At 43.4% G+C, this 16,020-nt stretch overlaps 1 protein-coding gene across 6 annotated transcripts in view; it reads right to left on the bottom strand.

Annotated features, from left to right (window-relative positions):
* Nucleotides 1-16,020, bottom strand: part of TBC1D14 (TBC1 domain family member 14) — an 830,696-nt gene that overhangs the window by 753,887 nt on the left and 60,789 nt on the right. The window contains exon 2 of one of the 6 annotated variants that reach the window (XM_078678510.1): nucleotides 3,478-3,720. The exons of 3 other annotated variants lie outside the window; for them this stretch is intronic. The gene's annotated coding sequence lies outside the window, so the exon portion shown is untranslated. Of the gene's footprint in view, nucleotides 1-3,477; nucleotides 3,721-4,010; nucleotides 4,082-16,020 lie in introns of those variants that run through there. 2 more of the 6 variants (XM_078678509.1, XM_078678513.1) reach the window with 2 other exon arrangements.

Genomic DNA, 16,020 nt, shown 5'->3' with positions numbered 1-16,020 from the left:
AGCTAAGTGCAGTAAACACAAGAAAGCCCAAAATGTTAGTATCCCAAAAACACTGCATAAGATGGATTTCAAACAGACCTGCTGGACCGCTGGAGTTAGAGGGGGGGGCCCCGGCCTCTTTCGGTCTCTAATGGGCTCAAACGGGTCCGGGCTTAGCACCGCGCCGCCTGCGCGTGTCCCATGTCGCGTATGTCCTTGCAGCCTTTAAAGCATGACCGGGAGCCACCCCTTCCTGTAAGCGCTTCTGGGTGATGTAGTCCAGCGCCCCAGTGGCGCGAAGTGCGGCAGTCCTCGCAGGAGGAGAATGAGCAGGAGAGATGCGGCGTGCCCCCAAGCAGAAAGCAGAGGTCTGTGGCGTCAGTCAAGTGGAGCAGCATGCAAGGTAGGACCCCCCTTTAATGGCAACAGCTGTGAAAAGGGCCTAATTTAGGCCCTGGTTCTTCCAGACTTGGCTGAACTGCTTTTCGTAGTTCAGCCAAGCCAGGGTGACCCAGGAGCTGAGCAGCATCCCATCGTCTCACCTTCTGTAGCCCTAGTACAACTAAGCTACAGGAGGTGAGAAATGTTTAGGCTGTGTCCCCTCCTGCATGGTCTCTGCCTAGTTAATATATTTGAGGGTCATGGGAAAGAGAGGCAGAAGCTGTGCATTAGGACACTGAAATGTGGAGAGCAGAGGGCCTATACCACTCTATATAGGCAGCTGTTACTCCATTGTCTTCAATGGCGCTCTCAACATTCCAATGTTCTAATATAGCCTTACAGCTACTGCTGAGAGCTATATCGGTTGTTAAAGGCCCTGAGCCAGAGCAATAGGCCCAACTTGCAGGAGAGGGCCTATAATGAGGGAGAGGCCTTTAACAACATGTATAGCCTGAAGAAGAAGGGCTATAAGGCTATTAGAACTTTCCACCAACTAAGGGTAGAATGGTCTAAATTAAAGAGTAAGAAACATGAAGACAAACGTTGAATTGTTGGAGCAGAAGGTTTATACCTGCCATTATAAAGCCAGCCATTATGAACCCTGATCTACTTCATGGTCTCCGAGCAAGTTTCAACATTCCAATGTACTAATATAGCCTAAGAGCCTGCCGTAGCAGGCTTTACAGGCTATTAAAAGCCTGCTCCAGCATTGCAAGGACCTTTTTATAACATTTCAATGTTCTCATAAAAGTTAATGCAAGTCTTTCAAATGATGTGGGGCTAATTCTCGCTCACTAAAGTTCTCGCCTTATATTTAGCTACAGCATCTGAGAAATGTCACATCCTGCTTGCTGGATGACATAGCTGGAGAGAAGACAGCATAGGGTCACCCAGAGAATTCACAAATTAACTTACCAAACTAATCTATGATAAAGACAACAATTGTGATTAGGCAATAGCTGTAGTTACATTAAAGAAGGGTACCAAAAGGACTGACCTTTGCTATTAGACATGTCATGGGCAATCTCTGCCAAATATTTGTGTCCTCTATAGCCTGGTACAGGTAGACCGGAGGGCAAGTGGTGAGACTCTGAGTGACTGTTTTGCTCTCTTGAATACACCCTGGAAATACACAAGTATGATTTCTAGGCTTTGTCTATAATACCATAAAAGGGTGAACCAGGTTTTGAGAATTTCTTGCTGCATTTGACAGTGTTGCAAACACCTACTCTCTGGTCTAAGTTACGTATCCATTTATTGAGGATTGTTTCACCATTCTCACAAGCTTTATGTCAGGATTCTCCCTGGGGAGGGGGGTTGTCAGCACTCAGAGAACTGTACTCCACTTCCTTTCCATTTTGTGAATACCTGGTGGTCCTTTACCCATCTAGAACCAAGTGCAGTCTAACTATTGCCAGAAGGATAGGAATAACGGATTGCCAAACAACTGTGTAGCCTGCATGACTTATAAGAATTTTTAAGTAGAAGCAAAAATAAATTAGTTCTGGATAGCCACTAGTGGGAGAAGTACTGCCTGGGCATGTCAGAACTAGACATCTCTTTTCATTGGACTAAGCACCTAAAGATGGGTACAGCAAGAGCATGCTGTAAAACGTTTGCCTGATATTGATCAACACCCAGTTGTTCTAGGTGCCGTTTAAACATACATAGTGCAACGGGGACCACCTTAAAAAACTCAAATGACTTCACAGGGTATTCTGGGAACCAGTGCTAGGATTACTGATCAATACTGCGGTGGAGGCTTTAAACTGGTGAACAGAAGAAGCACATTCTGTATAGTTGCTTTAAATGCTAGTACTAAGTAAGGACTGTCAGGAAGAAGCTGTAACTATCTGCAGATTTAGGAACTTAGAATTGAGCATGAAACCTCCAAGTTTGTGATGGCTCATTACAATGTGATGTGCTGGACCACCTAAGTAACTTGGAAGGCAAACAAAATTACAGGATCGCAAGAGAATTCAGTCACTCAGTAAACAAAAGGCTGTTTTCTACTCTAAAACAGCTGAATGTTAGCAACAGCTTGATTCTGTGGATGCAAATAACCCAGGTCACCACAAATCATAAACGTTGTATTGTTCATAGTGTATGTAGTTAATGTTAAACGTATTGGCAAAATCCAACGCTTACATTAGGCGCATATAAAAGACATCCAAAACAAATTACAGTAATTGCTCTACGAGACTGCTACATGAACCTGCATCTTGTTGATAAGATTTTCAATACCTTAACATACAAGGCTGTCCTTCTCTGTTATCAGTTGACCGACTAAAAGCGCAGGTAGGCTAAAGTATGAAGGTATTACCAGACTGACAGGTCTAATCTTAGTTTAAATAATGTATCTAACCCTAACCAGGGAAATCCTCACTACTTAATTTATGCATTTACTTACGTTATGCCTAAAGGTGAAGTTAGGTGGCAGGTGCGACTTTTTTGTATTTAAAACTGTTCTTGGTGCACAACGGTGCTGGTACGTACTACTCAACTACTGTGTGTTACATGTTCATACTGTGAATTCCCTACCTCATAATTTACAATACAATATCAACCTCCATCAAGCAACGCTTATTCCCATCCAGTCAATTCAGATATCGGACAGTAACCCATTTAAGTATACCAACTAGCTGCAAATGGCAAAAATGTTACTCTCCGAGACACGTTTCTTCTTCTTTTAGATGGCGAAGGAAATGATAAAGTTGCAAAAGCGAAACTTAGGGCCGCTTATCCTTCACTCAGGAACAGGAAGAAACAAACCCTTTTCCGAGCATGTGACAGACATGGGCGAGTTTGCAAACCACATATGGATTGCCACACATCAGATTCAATACATCACATGAGAATGCCAGTTGAGGCCTGTGCACCCCACTACTAGGTTTAGAATTAACAACGCACATCCGATTTTTTTGTGGTTTCTGAGGCAGTCCTGAAAACAGGGAGTAAAACGCTCGAATGGGAGCTGTAATGCGAGCCCGGGGATGTGCAGTGGTAGGCTGCAGGGTCCGGTTTCCTGCTCGAGGCAGATGAGTGACACGGTCATACCTAAAGAAGTTACCACAAAGGATATGTTTGAGCCTCTGACAAGGCGGCAGCCTCGACCTCCGGGTCCACGAAGTGAGGCGGTACCCTGGCCCTAGGGGCCCTGGTGGTCGCCGCCCTCCGGCTCTCGGTCATGCTGCGCCATGGCCCGGCCCCTCAGCGTGGTTTCTACCGGGAGCTGCCGCCGGGGGCGGGGTCTGCTGCCGGCTCATCCCCCGCTCCGCCTCCTCCAGGTCACAGAGCACCCTGCGGACAGAAGGAGGAAGCAGATGAGCGAGGAATCAACGGGGGTACCGAGGCATACCGTGCCGAGGGGAGGGAGGGCGACCGTGCAGAGGGCGAGCACCTGTGACGGGAGGGAGGGGCTAAAGAGACACCAGTGAGAGGATAGGACCATGGCCGACACCTGTGAACAGGGAGAGAGAGGGGCACCTGTTAGGGGAGGGGAGCGAATGAGAAGTGGAGGGTTAGAGACAAAAAGGACGAGGCACCTGCGACAAGAACGGACACCTAAGGAAGGAGTACACGAAACACACCTGCGAAGCGGCTGACAGGAGGGCACAGGCGCGTGATGAGAGCGGATGCACGGGCTAACAGACTGCAGACACGCGGGAACGCGGCGGCACGAGGAGACCGCCCCGAAAATAACAAAGAAATGAGAACCGAGAGACATGAAGGAGGTGATACCGGGGGAAGTGAGAGCAATTGAACATTTAACAGGGGATAGAACGAGGGGGTATGCGAGAGACCCGAATTAAAGGGGGGTTGCGAAGTAAGAGAATACGTGCTAGAGAACGATATACAGCGGGAGCAGCTGCGAAGTGAGAGAGGGAGGGGCTGGTGTCGGTTGGGGGGGTGTAGGAGGAGGGGGGTCGGGTAGAGTTTTGGCAGGTGAACAACAGGTCAACCAGCTTTTGTTAAACTTCACCGAAAAACCTGCAGTCCCAAGTTCAAGTTCAAAAGACCTTTATTCGAATTTCTTAAAATTCATAAAACTACCGATCACAATAACAACACAGAATAATAATAATATATATACATACAAATGATAAAATAACATATGACATTAAATTCCATACAGTGACAATACAATATACATCAGATCATCATACGTTTCCATTGTGACAAAAATTAATTACTGTGTTCAGGGATTTTCCATCGATTTACGTGCTTGTATAGCCAGTCTTAAAAAAGAACTGGTACGAAAAGTTAATTCGTCACTGTCCAGAGCAATTAACATACTATATGAATCTTTGAGTGACAGTGGTCTGAATTTCTTAAAATACGGAGTTAAAAACCATTTGATGAATTTAAGATAAAATTTACAGAAAAATAAAAAGTGCAAATCATCCTGTAAGCTCACACATCACATGGACATAAAATAGAGTCAGCACTGTGGCGATATCCCAATGGAAAAGACAGCATAAATTTTACAGTGCCTGCCCTTAGACGAAACAGTAGTGATCGCTCCCAGCCAGTCATAGGCAGGGAGAGGTAGGGCGGCAGTGTTTGGCTACACAGTCCGTTTCCTAAATATTTTCTAACACTTGATTTTTGTGATTCGCTTCGTAGCCTTTCGCTATTATAAAGTGCATATAGTGCATGTTTAACCTCACCTTTGTCCTTTGATTCTATTGTCATAGGATCAGTGAACAAAGTGCCTCTGTCGAATTCATTAAGTGATTTAGAAACTTCCAGAATCCATGGAATCTTCATTCCGTGTACACAACTTAAGCAGTCTTTTATAATATCTTGTGTAAGAGCAGCAGCATCATTCCTCCAGATTCTGATCCAGAACAGTGCTGGTCTTGCTCTAATGAAGTCACTTATGTGTGGAAAGTTTAATTCATTGTGACAAGTAAAATTGGGTGAGGAGATTGGTACGCCCAACACTTTTCTGCAGAAGCGATTTTCCTCCCTTTGAATGCAGAAGCTATTTTCTGATCCCCACACCTCTGCTCCATACGTGGCAACAGGTGAGCACTGTAATTTAAAAATCTTTAAAATAGCCCGAGTGGCACCTATTCTCTTTGGGCGGGGGAGACTCAAAACAGAGTTGTTGGCTTTCGAGAACTTGCTCGTGTCGTGGGCCAAATGCCCACTCCACGAGCCGTTCGCAGCGAAAACCAACCCTAAATAAGGAAATTTGGGGACAGATTCCAATTTGTCTATACCCAACTGAATGGTATTGAGTTTCCTTTTGCCTGGGCCACAGGACATAATAAAGGATTTTTTAAAATTTACACTCAGGTCCAAATCCCTCATAAAATTTACAAAACTATTTACAAGCAGATGAAGGGCATTAGGAGTGCGGGCCATAAGCACCGCATCATCTGCGTATAGAAGCACTGGAAGTGGTTTCCCTAGAATCATTGGAACATCTGTAGTGACTTTTTTCAGGCAGGTGGATAAGCCATTAATATAAATAATGAACAACAGGGGTGCTAGAACGCACCCCTGTCTCACCCCCCTACCTATATCAATGGCTCCCGATACCTCTCCACCCATCCCGATACGTACCCGTGCTTTCAGGTCGGTATGGAGATAGGCTAGAAAACTTACAAGGGTGATATCAAGACCATTGATTGAAAGGATAGACCAAAGCTTCGATCTATTCACAAGATCGAAAGCAGATGAGAGATCCATGAACGCGAGATAGGTGGGGCAGGAGCGGGCAACACTATATTTGTCAATTATCAGTTTGAAATTTAGGCATTGCTCCACTGTGCCTACCCCACTGCGGAACCCCATCTGACAAGGGTCTAAAAAGTCAGTATCAGTTGCCCATTCAAGTACTCTGTGGTATATTATGCGACCCAACACTTTTAACGTTTTGTCCAAAAGGGAGATAGGGCGATAATTTGCAGGGTCAGACCTGTCTCCCTTTTTATAGATTGGAACAATAATGCTGGTTGCCCATGTGGTCGGCATGCCTGTTTTTGGAAGACTATTAAAGATATTAAGAAATATGGGTGTCCATAAGTCAACATCATATTTAATAATATCAATGGGCAGGCCATCAGGTCCGGGCGCCTTATTACCCAGGCTTTCTTTTATAGCTAATCTGACTTCATGTTCCAAAATTTGTAAACCATTTGAATGACCAAAAATAAGAGGAGAATGCTCCTCTAGGGGGGCAGCATAAATTCTGGAAAAATGAGTCTCCCAAGCTGAGCTTGTTATATTACAACTGATTTGGGTGAGCTTCTTTCCCATTTCCCTCGTTTTTCTGACAGCTGACCAAAACGGGCCGCTGCCACCCAAGTTTGCACTAATTACCAAAGAGTCCCATTGTTCAGTAAGCAAATTAGATTTCCGTTCAAGTATTTTAGCTTTATAATTTTTCCTAGCTAATTGTACGGTAACTTTGCACCTAGGTTTTGTAGAGAGAGCCTTTCTTAATTCTCTATTAGCCACGGAGCAAGATGAATCAAACCACCTTGGCTCTTTACCTTCCTTAGGTAATGGGACTGACAAAAGGGTTTTAATGGTTGAGCACAAAGCTTCAAAATCAGCAATTAGTTGGTCGTAATTATCGCTTGGGAACAAACAAGAATCAATCAGATGTGGATGTAGTGTTTGTATGCTATCTAGAATAGCCCCACAATCCACTCCCCTCCATTTTAAACGAAGGCCATCAATTGATGGGGTAATGTCCCTTGCACCATTTAGATTCGCAAAAATCCCTTGCAGTCCCGCTGTCTCTGCCTAATAGTTACATTTTCATAATAAACGCCAATCACTTAGGCTACTAAAGTCATCTAGGAAGGCAGCTGCCATCGTGCACAAATGAACAGTAGCGGTATCATGCGAAACTTCCACTATAATAACAAGCATTTGCAATGCAATAGGTCTCACATTTGCTGGAGTTTTAGCTCTTGCCATTGTAAATGACAACGCCTGTTATTTATGTGTTTTGAAAACCTGAAAGCGTATAGTCCTTCCTTACGAGAAGCAAGGCTGGCAGTAAAAAAAAGGCGCAGTAAGCAAGGACTAGAAGTACAAAGTGCGTGTTTACACACAGTTTGCAGGTTTTCAAAACATTTATATAAAAGGCATTGTCATTTACCATGTCAATAGCTCAAACTCTTGCAAATGCGAGACTTCCTGCTTACAAAGGCTTATTTAGCCATAGGAAGACAGGGACCGTGAGGCCGGGCCGTTTCTTTCAAAAGCAGGAGGAAGAAGAAAGCAGCAGTAGCTAAAACAGACCGTGGTCTTTGATTGCACAGCAAATGTGGCAAGAAAAGAGCAAGATTTACACCTCTATTTACAACAGAGCTCTGTAAACCACAAGCACTGACATCCAGTGCTTCAACTTAAAGAAATAGTGCTCACTAGCTCTGAGTACACATGTAACAGGCAGTCCTTGAAAATGGGCGGAGCTTTTAAAGCCCATATTCTGAATACAGCATGTCTCACAGAGACCGCACAAGCACTGCCTAAGCAAAATCTAAAAAAAGTTACTTAGGATTCGAAAACAATCAAACAAATGCGTATTTGCCTTCCCTATTAAAGGATGTACAAACAATTACAATATAAGGGTTAGTAGTCGTTTGATTCATTTTATTACTCCTACGAGGCCATTCATAATTTGCAGCACTACATGAAGTGGCATTGACCAAGCCAATAGGCCTTGCCTTGTAAATCTATTGGCTGTCTCAATAATTTTTGCTGGTGCTGAACATCATTAACAAAAAGAAAAGAATTTTGGTGACGATGCTACTGCTGCTGCCTGCACTATTCTTTAGCCAAGTACATGCATTATGAAGTATGCATGTGCATGATTCACGGACTAGCCCTATGGGGTAACGCAGGCACTCTTATTTCCAAATTGGCCTATCTAAAATGGCATACACCACTACAGTAAACGTAAAAGAAATGAAATTGTTTAAGAGCATGAAAATCGCTTTTTGTGTAACAAACAGCCCAGAGCAAATGGCAGCTGCCAGACACCCACAACAAATAAATACAAGTTTTAATAAAGAATGTAAATGTCTGTTAGGGGAGCAAAACTGGAGTAGGTAGCGTAGTAAAGGAGGAGCTGATGAACTGGGATGAATTTAAAATAAAGCCGGGTGGAGAGAGGAGGTGAAAAGCAGCACATGAGTGAGAAAACACTGCACAAGGTGATGGGAGAAGGAAAAGCACGAGGAAGTGAGAGAGCAGGACGCGAGGTGGAATGCAGCACATAGTATGGAGGAAGGAGAAGCACACAAGGGCTGAAGCCGGAACACATACACTCATGGAGTGTTTAACGAAGAAGACCATGAGTGAGAGAGCTGGTACACACATGCACTCTCACGGTCTGCTTCACAAAAAGAAAAAACATAGTTCCCTAAAACTGAGCAGTGGAAGTCAGCCAATCCACTCCAGGGGGGGGGGGAATAACACAAGATGAGGAAGACAGGCCGTTAAATAAGAAACAACCAAATAGGAGTGACTAAGCGAATCAGTGTTGAGCAACTGGCAAGCTCTAAGCCCACTGTAAGTTTTTGCTAAGCTCACAAATGGTCTCTCATAACCAAAAGAGCTTGTGCTGCCTAGTAAGCGAGACCTAAAAATAAAAGAAATAAATAAAGGAACTGTTGTGTCATAACAACTGGCAGTGCAGGAAATAGCAAATATTTACTCTGAGTTCACATATATTAGGGGTATGTAGTTGCAGCCAGTCATGAAACGCTGAATCGGAAGGTCAACTTATACCCTTATGTTTTTACAACTCTGCCACAAAGAAATTGCCAGCCACAAATGTGACAATATGTTCTGGCTTACTTAATTGGTCACAAAAAGGCTGCATTTTAAAATACCATACAGGGTTATGGCACCGGCTGTAGAGAACTGTGTGTGTATAGCAATTTCAGGGGATAATGACAGTAACATAACTCTGATACTTAATGGACTTGCTGGCGAGAGATAGGTTTGTCTAGTCACAGTTTTGAGTTATTATAAAGTATTATAGATGATTATAGAGTTGGGCGAGCCACTAAAAGCTCGAGCTTGAAGTGTGGTTTCAGGCTGAAGGAACCTCAAACCCACAACAAGCTGAACTGCAAGTGGCTATAGGCTGCCAACCTACGGCTACCCAGAATGTGACATTACAGCCAGAGTTACTGACTTTGGATCTGGGGAAATCAGGTTAGAGTCTTGGCGTCGGCTCACCATACTATGATTCTGGTCAAATCGCTTAATGTTCCAGGGATAAAAAAAAATGAACGTCATCTGGTGTAATGTAACTGGAACTTTTGGTGCAGTGCTATAATGTGATGGATTAATGTCGAAGTTTCCACATCAAAACACTTTTTTGAATCTTGAAAAGGCATGGTCATATTTTACGTGATACTTATTTTATGATTTACATAGCAAACATTTTCAGGGTTTAGCTCGTAAACGGGCTCCAAGATCCGAGCCAGACCCCTGCTCTGGCTCAGCTCTCTCTGTTAATTTTTAAGCTCACCCAGCTCTAGATGGTTAATGTGCCAGCTACATACTTGCAGTTGTTATCCTGGGGGAAGGCAAACAGGGGAGGGATTGGAGGAGGCAGCTGGGAGTTTGAGAAGGAAATACATAATGAGGCCCAGAAAAAGAAAGAAGTATCTGTCTGGTACCAGACCTTGGTGATATCAGAAGAAAAGAAGCTGAAAGCACCATATGAGATCTGGGCAGGTGATCTTCAGCTGACAAAACCACAGCGAATGTGGCAACTTTCTTTTAAATTGTTGTATAAAGTGGTTAAGCCAGCAAATTTGAAAAGGAACCACTTTTTTTTACAGCTAATAGATTATATTGGACACAGAGAAAAAACTGGCTAAAATTCGTAACAGCAGTAGCCCCAAGATGCCATAGACGTGGAATGCCAAGTACGGGTGATCAGCATATGTTCTTTGAATGCCCCTCAATTAAGGATTATTGGATGTCTGTGGAGAAAGTAATAAATGAAATTCTCTGCTCCAACATAAAAATTAGTTTAATTCTGGTTATTATGGGGGTGGAGGAGAACCCGGTTTTACCCCTATCAATGAAAAGGCAGGCCTTATTATTTTACTTGTGTCTTCTCGCAAGGAGAGAAATATGTAAGAAATGCACAGGCGCTGTACCGCCGCTAGGGATGGAATGGCTCCAGGTGGTAAAATGCATTTGCAAAATGGACATAGGACTTCAAAACAGTGCACACTCTGAGTTATGGGATGATTTTTTAATTGGAATGGTACCATCAGAACTTAAAAAGTTTTGGAGTCCTATGATTACACCTGCGTGGAACTAGCAACCAGGAAACTGGGTGGGCTGGTACGCAGGATTATAAGGATATTGCAAACAGCCTGTAGCGGTACAGGTCGGCTGGCTGGCTAGACTTTGCAAACTATGGTGGTATGAGGACACAACAAAAACATTTTTTTTTAAAAGGTTAATGTGCCAGCTGTAAAGTACAAAGTATAACATGGAAAGCAGATATGTATATTTTACATATATCGCTTAATTAGTTACTGCTTTTTTTTTACCAAGAACCTCTTTTTTACTTGCAATGCATAAGTTAGAATCCAAATATGACACAGTGAGCTATAAACCGTCATCAAGGCAAAGCTGCAAGGCACAAGTTTAGAACAGTGTTGTTTTTTTACTCAATCTTTCATTATTTTTAGGTTTAAAAGGGTTCCTTTGGGTAATAATAATCTTATCTGTATCGACAACATCAACCACTGAGTTACTTTTAAAATTCTGACTTTTTTTCTCCAGACCTACCACACTTATAACACCTACTGTTACGGATAATATGCAACTTCTACACCTTTCAACTCACTGTTTTATGTAACAATTCCTGTACATTGACTTATAATATAATGAGACAATGAATCATTCAAATATATGAGTGATATAAAGCTTTCTGACACACCCTACAATGTCGATGAGGCGTTGTGGGTCGAGTATTTTAAACCCCAGTATGCTGAGAGTAGGGATATTATGGCCATAGAACCAATCCCTATGGTATTCTGCAAGGGTGATTTATTTTCATACAAGGACGCGGAACTCGTAATAGCAAGTTTGCAGGGGGGGAAAGCCCCTGGGCTAGATGGAATCCCCTCAGACATTTTCAAACACGACAAGGCCCAGTGGGCAAAATACGCGACCTTGTTGGGAAATGGTCTAGCGAAAGGGGCAAAAATCCCAAATATATGGAAGGGGGCAATAATAATACCGATCTTTAAGAAAGGCGATCGGTCACTCCCGGCAAATTATAGACCAATAAGTTTGTTGGCCACCATGCAAAAAGTGGTGGGGAAGATGTTGGTTGACAAACTTATGGCCTGGGTAGATGACAACAATGCTCTATCCCCCTTCCAGGCAGGATTCAGACGTGCAACTAGTACGGTCGACCACATTTTTCGCTTCACCATGCTGCGGTGGGGGACTGTACTCCTGGGCAAAGGTAGGCTCTATGTAGCATTTGTAGATCTAAGGGCCGCCTTTGATCTGGTGCCCAGGCGCACGCTGTGGGAGGTTCTGTACAAAATAGGGGTCCCACCTGATTTGCTCACGCTGATAATGCGTCTGCATGAAAGCAACTATGCAAAGGTTCAGTGGGGGAGGAATGGGGAATCCACCACCAACTTCCCAGTCGAGCGGGGGGTCCGGCAGGGATGTGCTATGGCACCCCTGCTGTTCTCCCTGTTCATTAATGGCATTGTAGATAGGATATTGGACGCAATGGTTGACGCACCTTCGTTAGCGGGCATCAGAGTTCAGATTCTGATGTTCGCTGACGACACTTTGATCGTGTCTAAAACCCCGTCGGGTCTCCAGCGAGCCTTAAACATTTTTGACTCATTCTGTAAAGAACGGGGTCTTGAGGTTAATGTAAATAAAACCAAGTTGATGGCCTTTGGGCAAAAGCGTCAATCTCGACCCAATGTGTCTTTGAACAATATCAAACTAGAGTTGGTAAATGTTTTTACATACCTCGGGGTCGAGATATCAAGTAAACTTGGTTGGTCAAGACACATAGAGAAGGCGGTGTTGAAACACCAGCAGATTTCTGGAGCACTCAGGGTCGAGCAAGTAAAATCCAAAACCAGGCCTATAAAACCTGTTCTCATGGTTTATGACGCAAAAGCCCTGGGCGCAACCCTTTATGGGGCTGAAGTCTGGGGCTTTGAGAGTCTTACCACCCTTCAAAGATCTGAGAACAGGTTTGTGAGAGGGATAACTAGTCTCCCTCAAAGTACCCCACTGATACCGCTTGGTTTAGATTTAGGTAGAAGATCGCTTAGTGACCGTGCCCGACTGAGACCTATCCTTTATTGGAGACGGCTATGGACAACCGTGGAAATAAGACACTATGCTGAGGGGTTCTTAGCATTAGCCAAACTAGATGTTTTCCATAAAATCACTTGGCTAAAAACGTTAAGGGATGTCCTTGCAGAGCTTGGGCTCTCCAAATTGTGGGAAAACCCCCTCGGGGAAGTATTCCCTAGTAAATCCAGTATTAAAGAACTATATTGGAACCACATTGATCAAAAACTTTGGAGGAGCGTAACCTCGGAATCCATGGGGGGTAGATTCATGGAAATTAAACAAAAACCATCCTTAGAAAAGTACTGGGACTATATAACTGTCCCAATAGATAGGAAATTATTTTTCCAGTTAAGGGCAGGCTCTCTCCCCTTGAGGTGTATGACGTCCAGGTGGAAAACTGGAGGTAGCGCGTGTTGTCCGTCATGTGGGGCCCCCAATGAAAGCATCGCACACTTTCTTTTTTTATGTGTGGCTTATGTAACTCCAAGAAGATCTTGGTTGGCTCCAGTTTGTAGGAACCTTGGTGTCCTAAGTGGTGTTGAGGGGCTGAGAATTATTTGTTCCTCCACTGAAATGTCCATCGTAGTCGGAACTGCCAAATATCTGGGGTGGGCATGGTCAATAAGGAGGAGGGCTCTATCCACTAATGTGTTCTGAATTTTACATATTCCTATGTATGATTTATCTTTGCAGATAGCAACTGGGAGACATATATGAATTTTAACTTTAAAATGCGGCTAACACGTATGGTATGAGTTTTTATTGTATAAACTCGGGAATGGTCCGTAACGCGGAGGTTTCTATATTGTAACATGCATCTAGTTTCCGCATATTATGAAAAAGCTTATTTTAATTCCAATTGATAAATGATTTTTATGTTTATGTATTAGGTATTTTTAACCACAAATTAATTGTTATAGAATGTTTGATGTTTTTAAGAAATGTATGAATTTATATGTGTGTGCTTTTATGAGTGTATAACTCGAATAAAGCTTTTTCTACCCTCTACCACACCCTACATTGGATTGAGTAGCCCTATAAAAGAAATTAAATAGACAAATTATTGAGTGCTATTTGAGTCGTTATTACAGCGATTACTTACAAAGACATTTGTTATCAACAGGAGAGAGAGGGAAAATTATTTAAGGAGCACTCTTGGTCCCCCAGTCAAGGTAATGAAACCTAACACCTAGATCCAATGCAGTGGTAGTAAACAAAGGCACTTCTCTTGTTATCTCGTCAAAAGTGCTTAAGAGAAACTGTGATTTGGAGGCAAGGCTTTTGACTTTGTTTGACCCCTGTGAGTGACGATGCATGCACCGTAAGAATGTCAGATGCCTGTCTTTGTAAGTAATGAAAACAACGAAAGAGTGTGCCTTCTTACGAGAAGAGCAAGCATGAAGAATCTTACTATCATTGGGCCCCACCAGGAGAGGCAGAGTGCCTCCCCAGTGTGCTTCAAAGCCAGAATTACTGCAGAGCAGGATTGATTGATTGATTGGGTGACAGTGAAAGTGTAAGTGTAGTGATTAAAATGTGGTGGTTAAAATGTCTAAACCAGACAAGCTAAAAAAGAAAGTGGGGTGCGAAAACGGGAGAGACTTTTCAGTTATGACCCATTGTGTAAGGTCAACATGTTTCTGCCTAAGTGGTGCTATTTACCAGGCATTCTTCAGGACCAAAGACTGGTACCGCGGCGGTATGAGCGCACTAAGGCCCACCCTCCCCAGAGGACGTGAATGTGAAAAATAAAGTATAAACAATGGAATCAAAGAAAAGGTTGCTCTATTTAGAGAAACCAGATTGCACTTGTAATAGGAAAAAAGAAAGATGACAAACACACAGAGTGAAAAATTATTAGTCATTATGCGCGTTTGTTGTCACAGGATTATCATTGTCAGGTGCTCTTCATAGTGCACTTTCTGCGTCGATCAGAGTGCAAATGTATATTGAGGTGACTGGTAACATTCCCTTGCATTATAGTTAGCGCTATGTCTGAAGTACCTATACAACTAAAGCTGGCTAGACTGCTATTTCACCTGCACGCCTACTAGGGTGTTTAGCGGTATCATTTATATTGTGGACAATACTAATCTAATATTAACGAGTGAGCCGGTACGGCTTTGCAAGTGTCCCACACACAATACACAAAACACCATGTTTAAAAAATCTCACATGCGGTGTAATCTTTTATCACACCATGGGTCTCGGAAGCGGTGTGGTGGCAGAAATGGCACACCCTGTAAGTAATCAATAACAACAAGAGAGGGAGGGCATGAGTAGGCACTCCTGTACCCCAATTAATTATATATTAACAACAAAGGAGTGACTGTGATTGAAATAATATCGAAAATAAAATAATGGGGTGTGATATTATCCCGCTTTGTGCCGCAAATGTGATCAATGCTCACACACGTGCAAGCACCTAGCAAGGAAATGTCTGTCTCCCGTGTGCGCCCAGTAGGTCCTCCTCTGAGGAAGAAACCTGGTGGGCCTAATAATCACCCAGTGCTGGAAAGAAGGAGAAAGAACCTTACTTGTTAGAAGGACCCTCACTCACCACTAGTTGGTGACATGCTTCATCATTGGGTCCCCGCTGGGGTGACCGAGTGTCCCCCCAGCGTGCTACGACGCCTGGTTACAGCGGAGCAGGATGTGGTGAGTGCAACAGTCCCCAAATTAGGAGGTGACTAAGAGTGAATGTGTAAGTGTATTAAAAAATGCAAGGTTGTGCCTTTACAAAAATCTTTAATAATGGCCAGCCTGCATTGAATAAAAACAAAGTCTCCCGGAAGACAGCAGCCGAGTGAGCAGGTATACAGAGGCGAGCCGCGGAGGTCAAAATTTACACCGCGTGAAGATGTCCCACGCTGTCTGTTCCGAAGGGGCATGATTTTGCCTCTAAGGAGGTTTTTTTATGTATCTCTACTGAAATTGTAGTGATTAAATCACGGAAACTATCCTGATTCTCAACACTGTATATATTTTTCACATTTCGAGCCTCCTGGGAGGGTACGCCTTAGCGCGCGCACACCACCGGAGGACTTTTGCTAAGGTCCTGACGAATGCTGAGCTAAATGCAACTTACAGCAGAAACATGTTGACCAATTTCTGATCCTGACCAGGACTCCGGTTCCTTAATTCAGAACCTGTAGAGTCCGTCCACTTTGTTTTTATTCAATGCAGGCTGGCCATTATTAAAGATTTTTGTAAAGGCACAACCTTGCATTTTTGAATACACTTACACATTCACTC

This window comes from Lissotriton helveticus, chromosome 2_2 (genome assembly GCF_964261635.1).
Source record: "Lissotriton helveticus chromosome 2_2, aLisHel1.1, whole genome shotgun sequence".
In the NCBI taxonomy this organism is placed as follows: Eukaryota; Metazoa; Chordata; class Amphibia; order Caudata; family Salamandridae; genus Lissotriton; species Lissotriton helveticus.
Note: the sequence above shows the minus strand (reverse complement) of the source record. Positions and strands in the feature narration are given on the sequence as shown.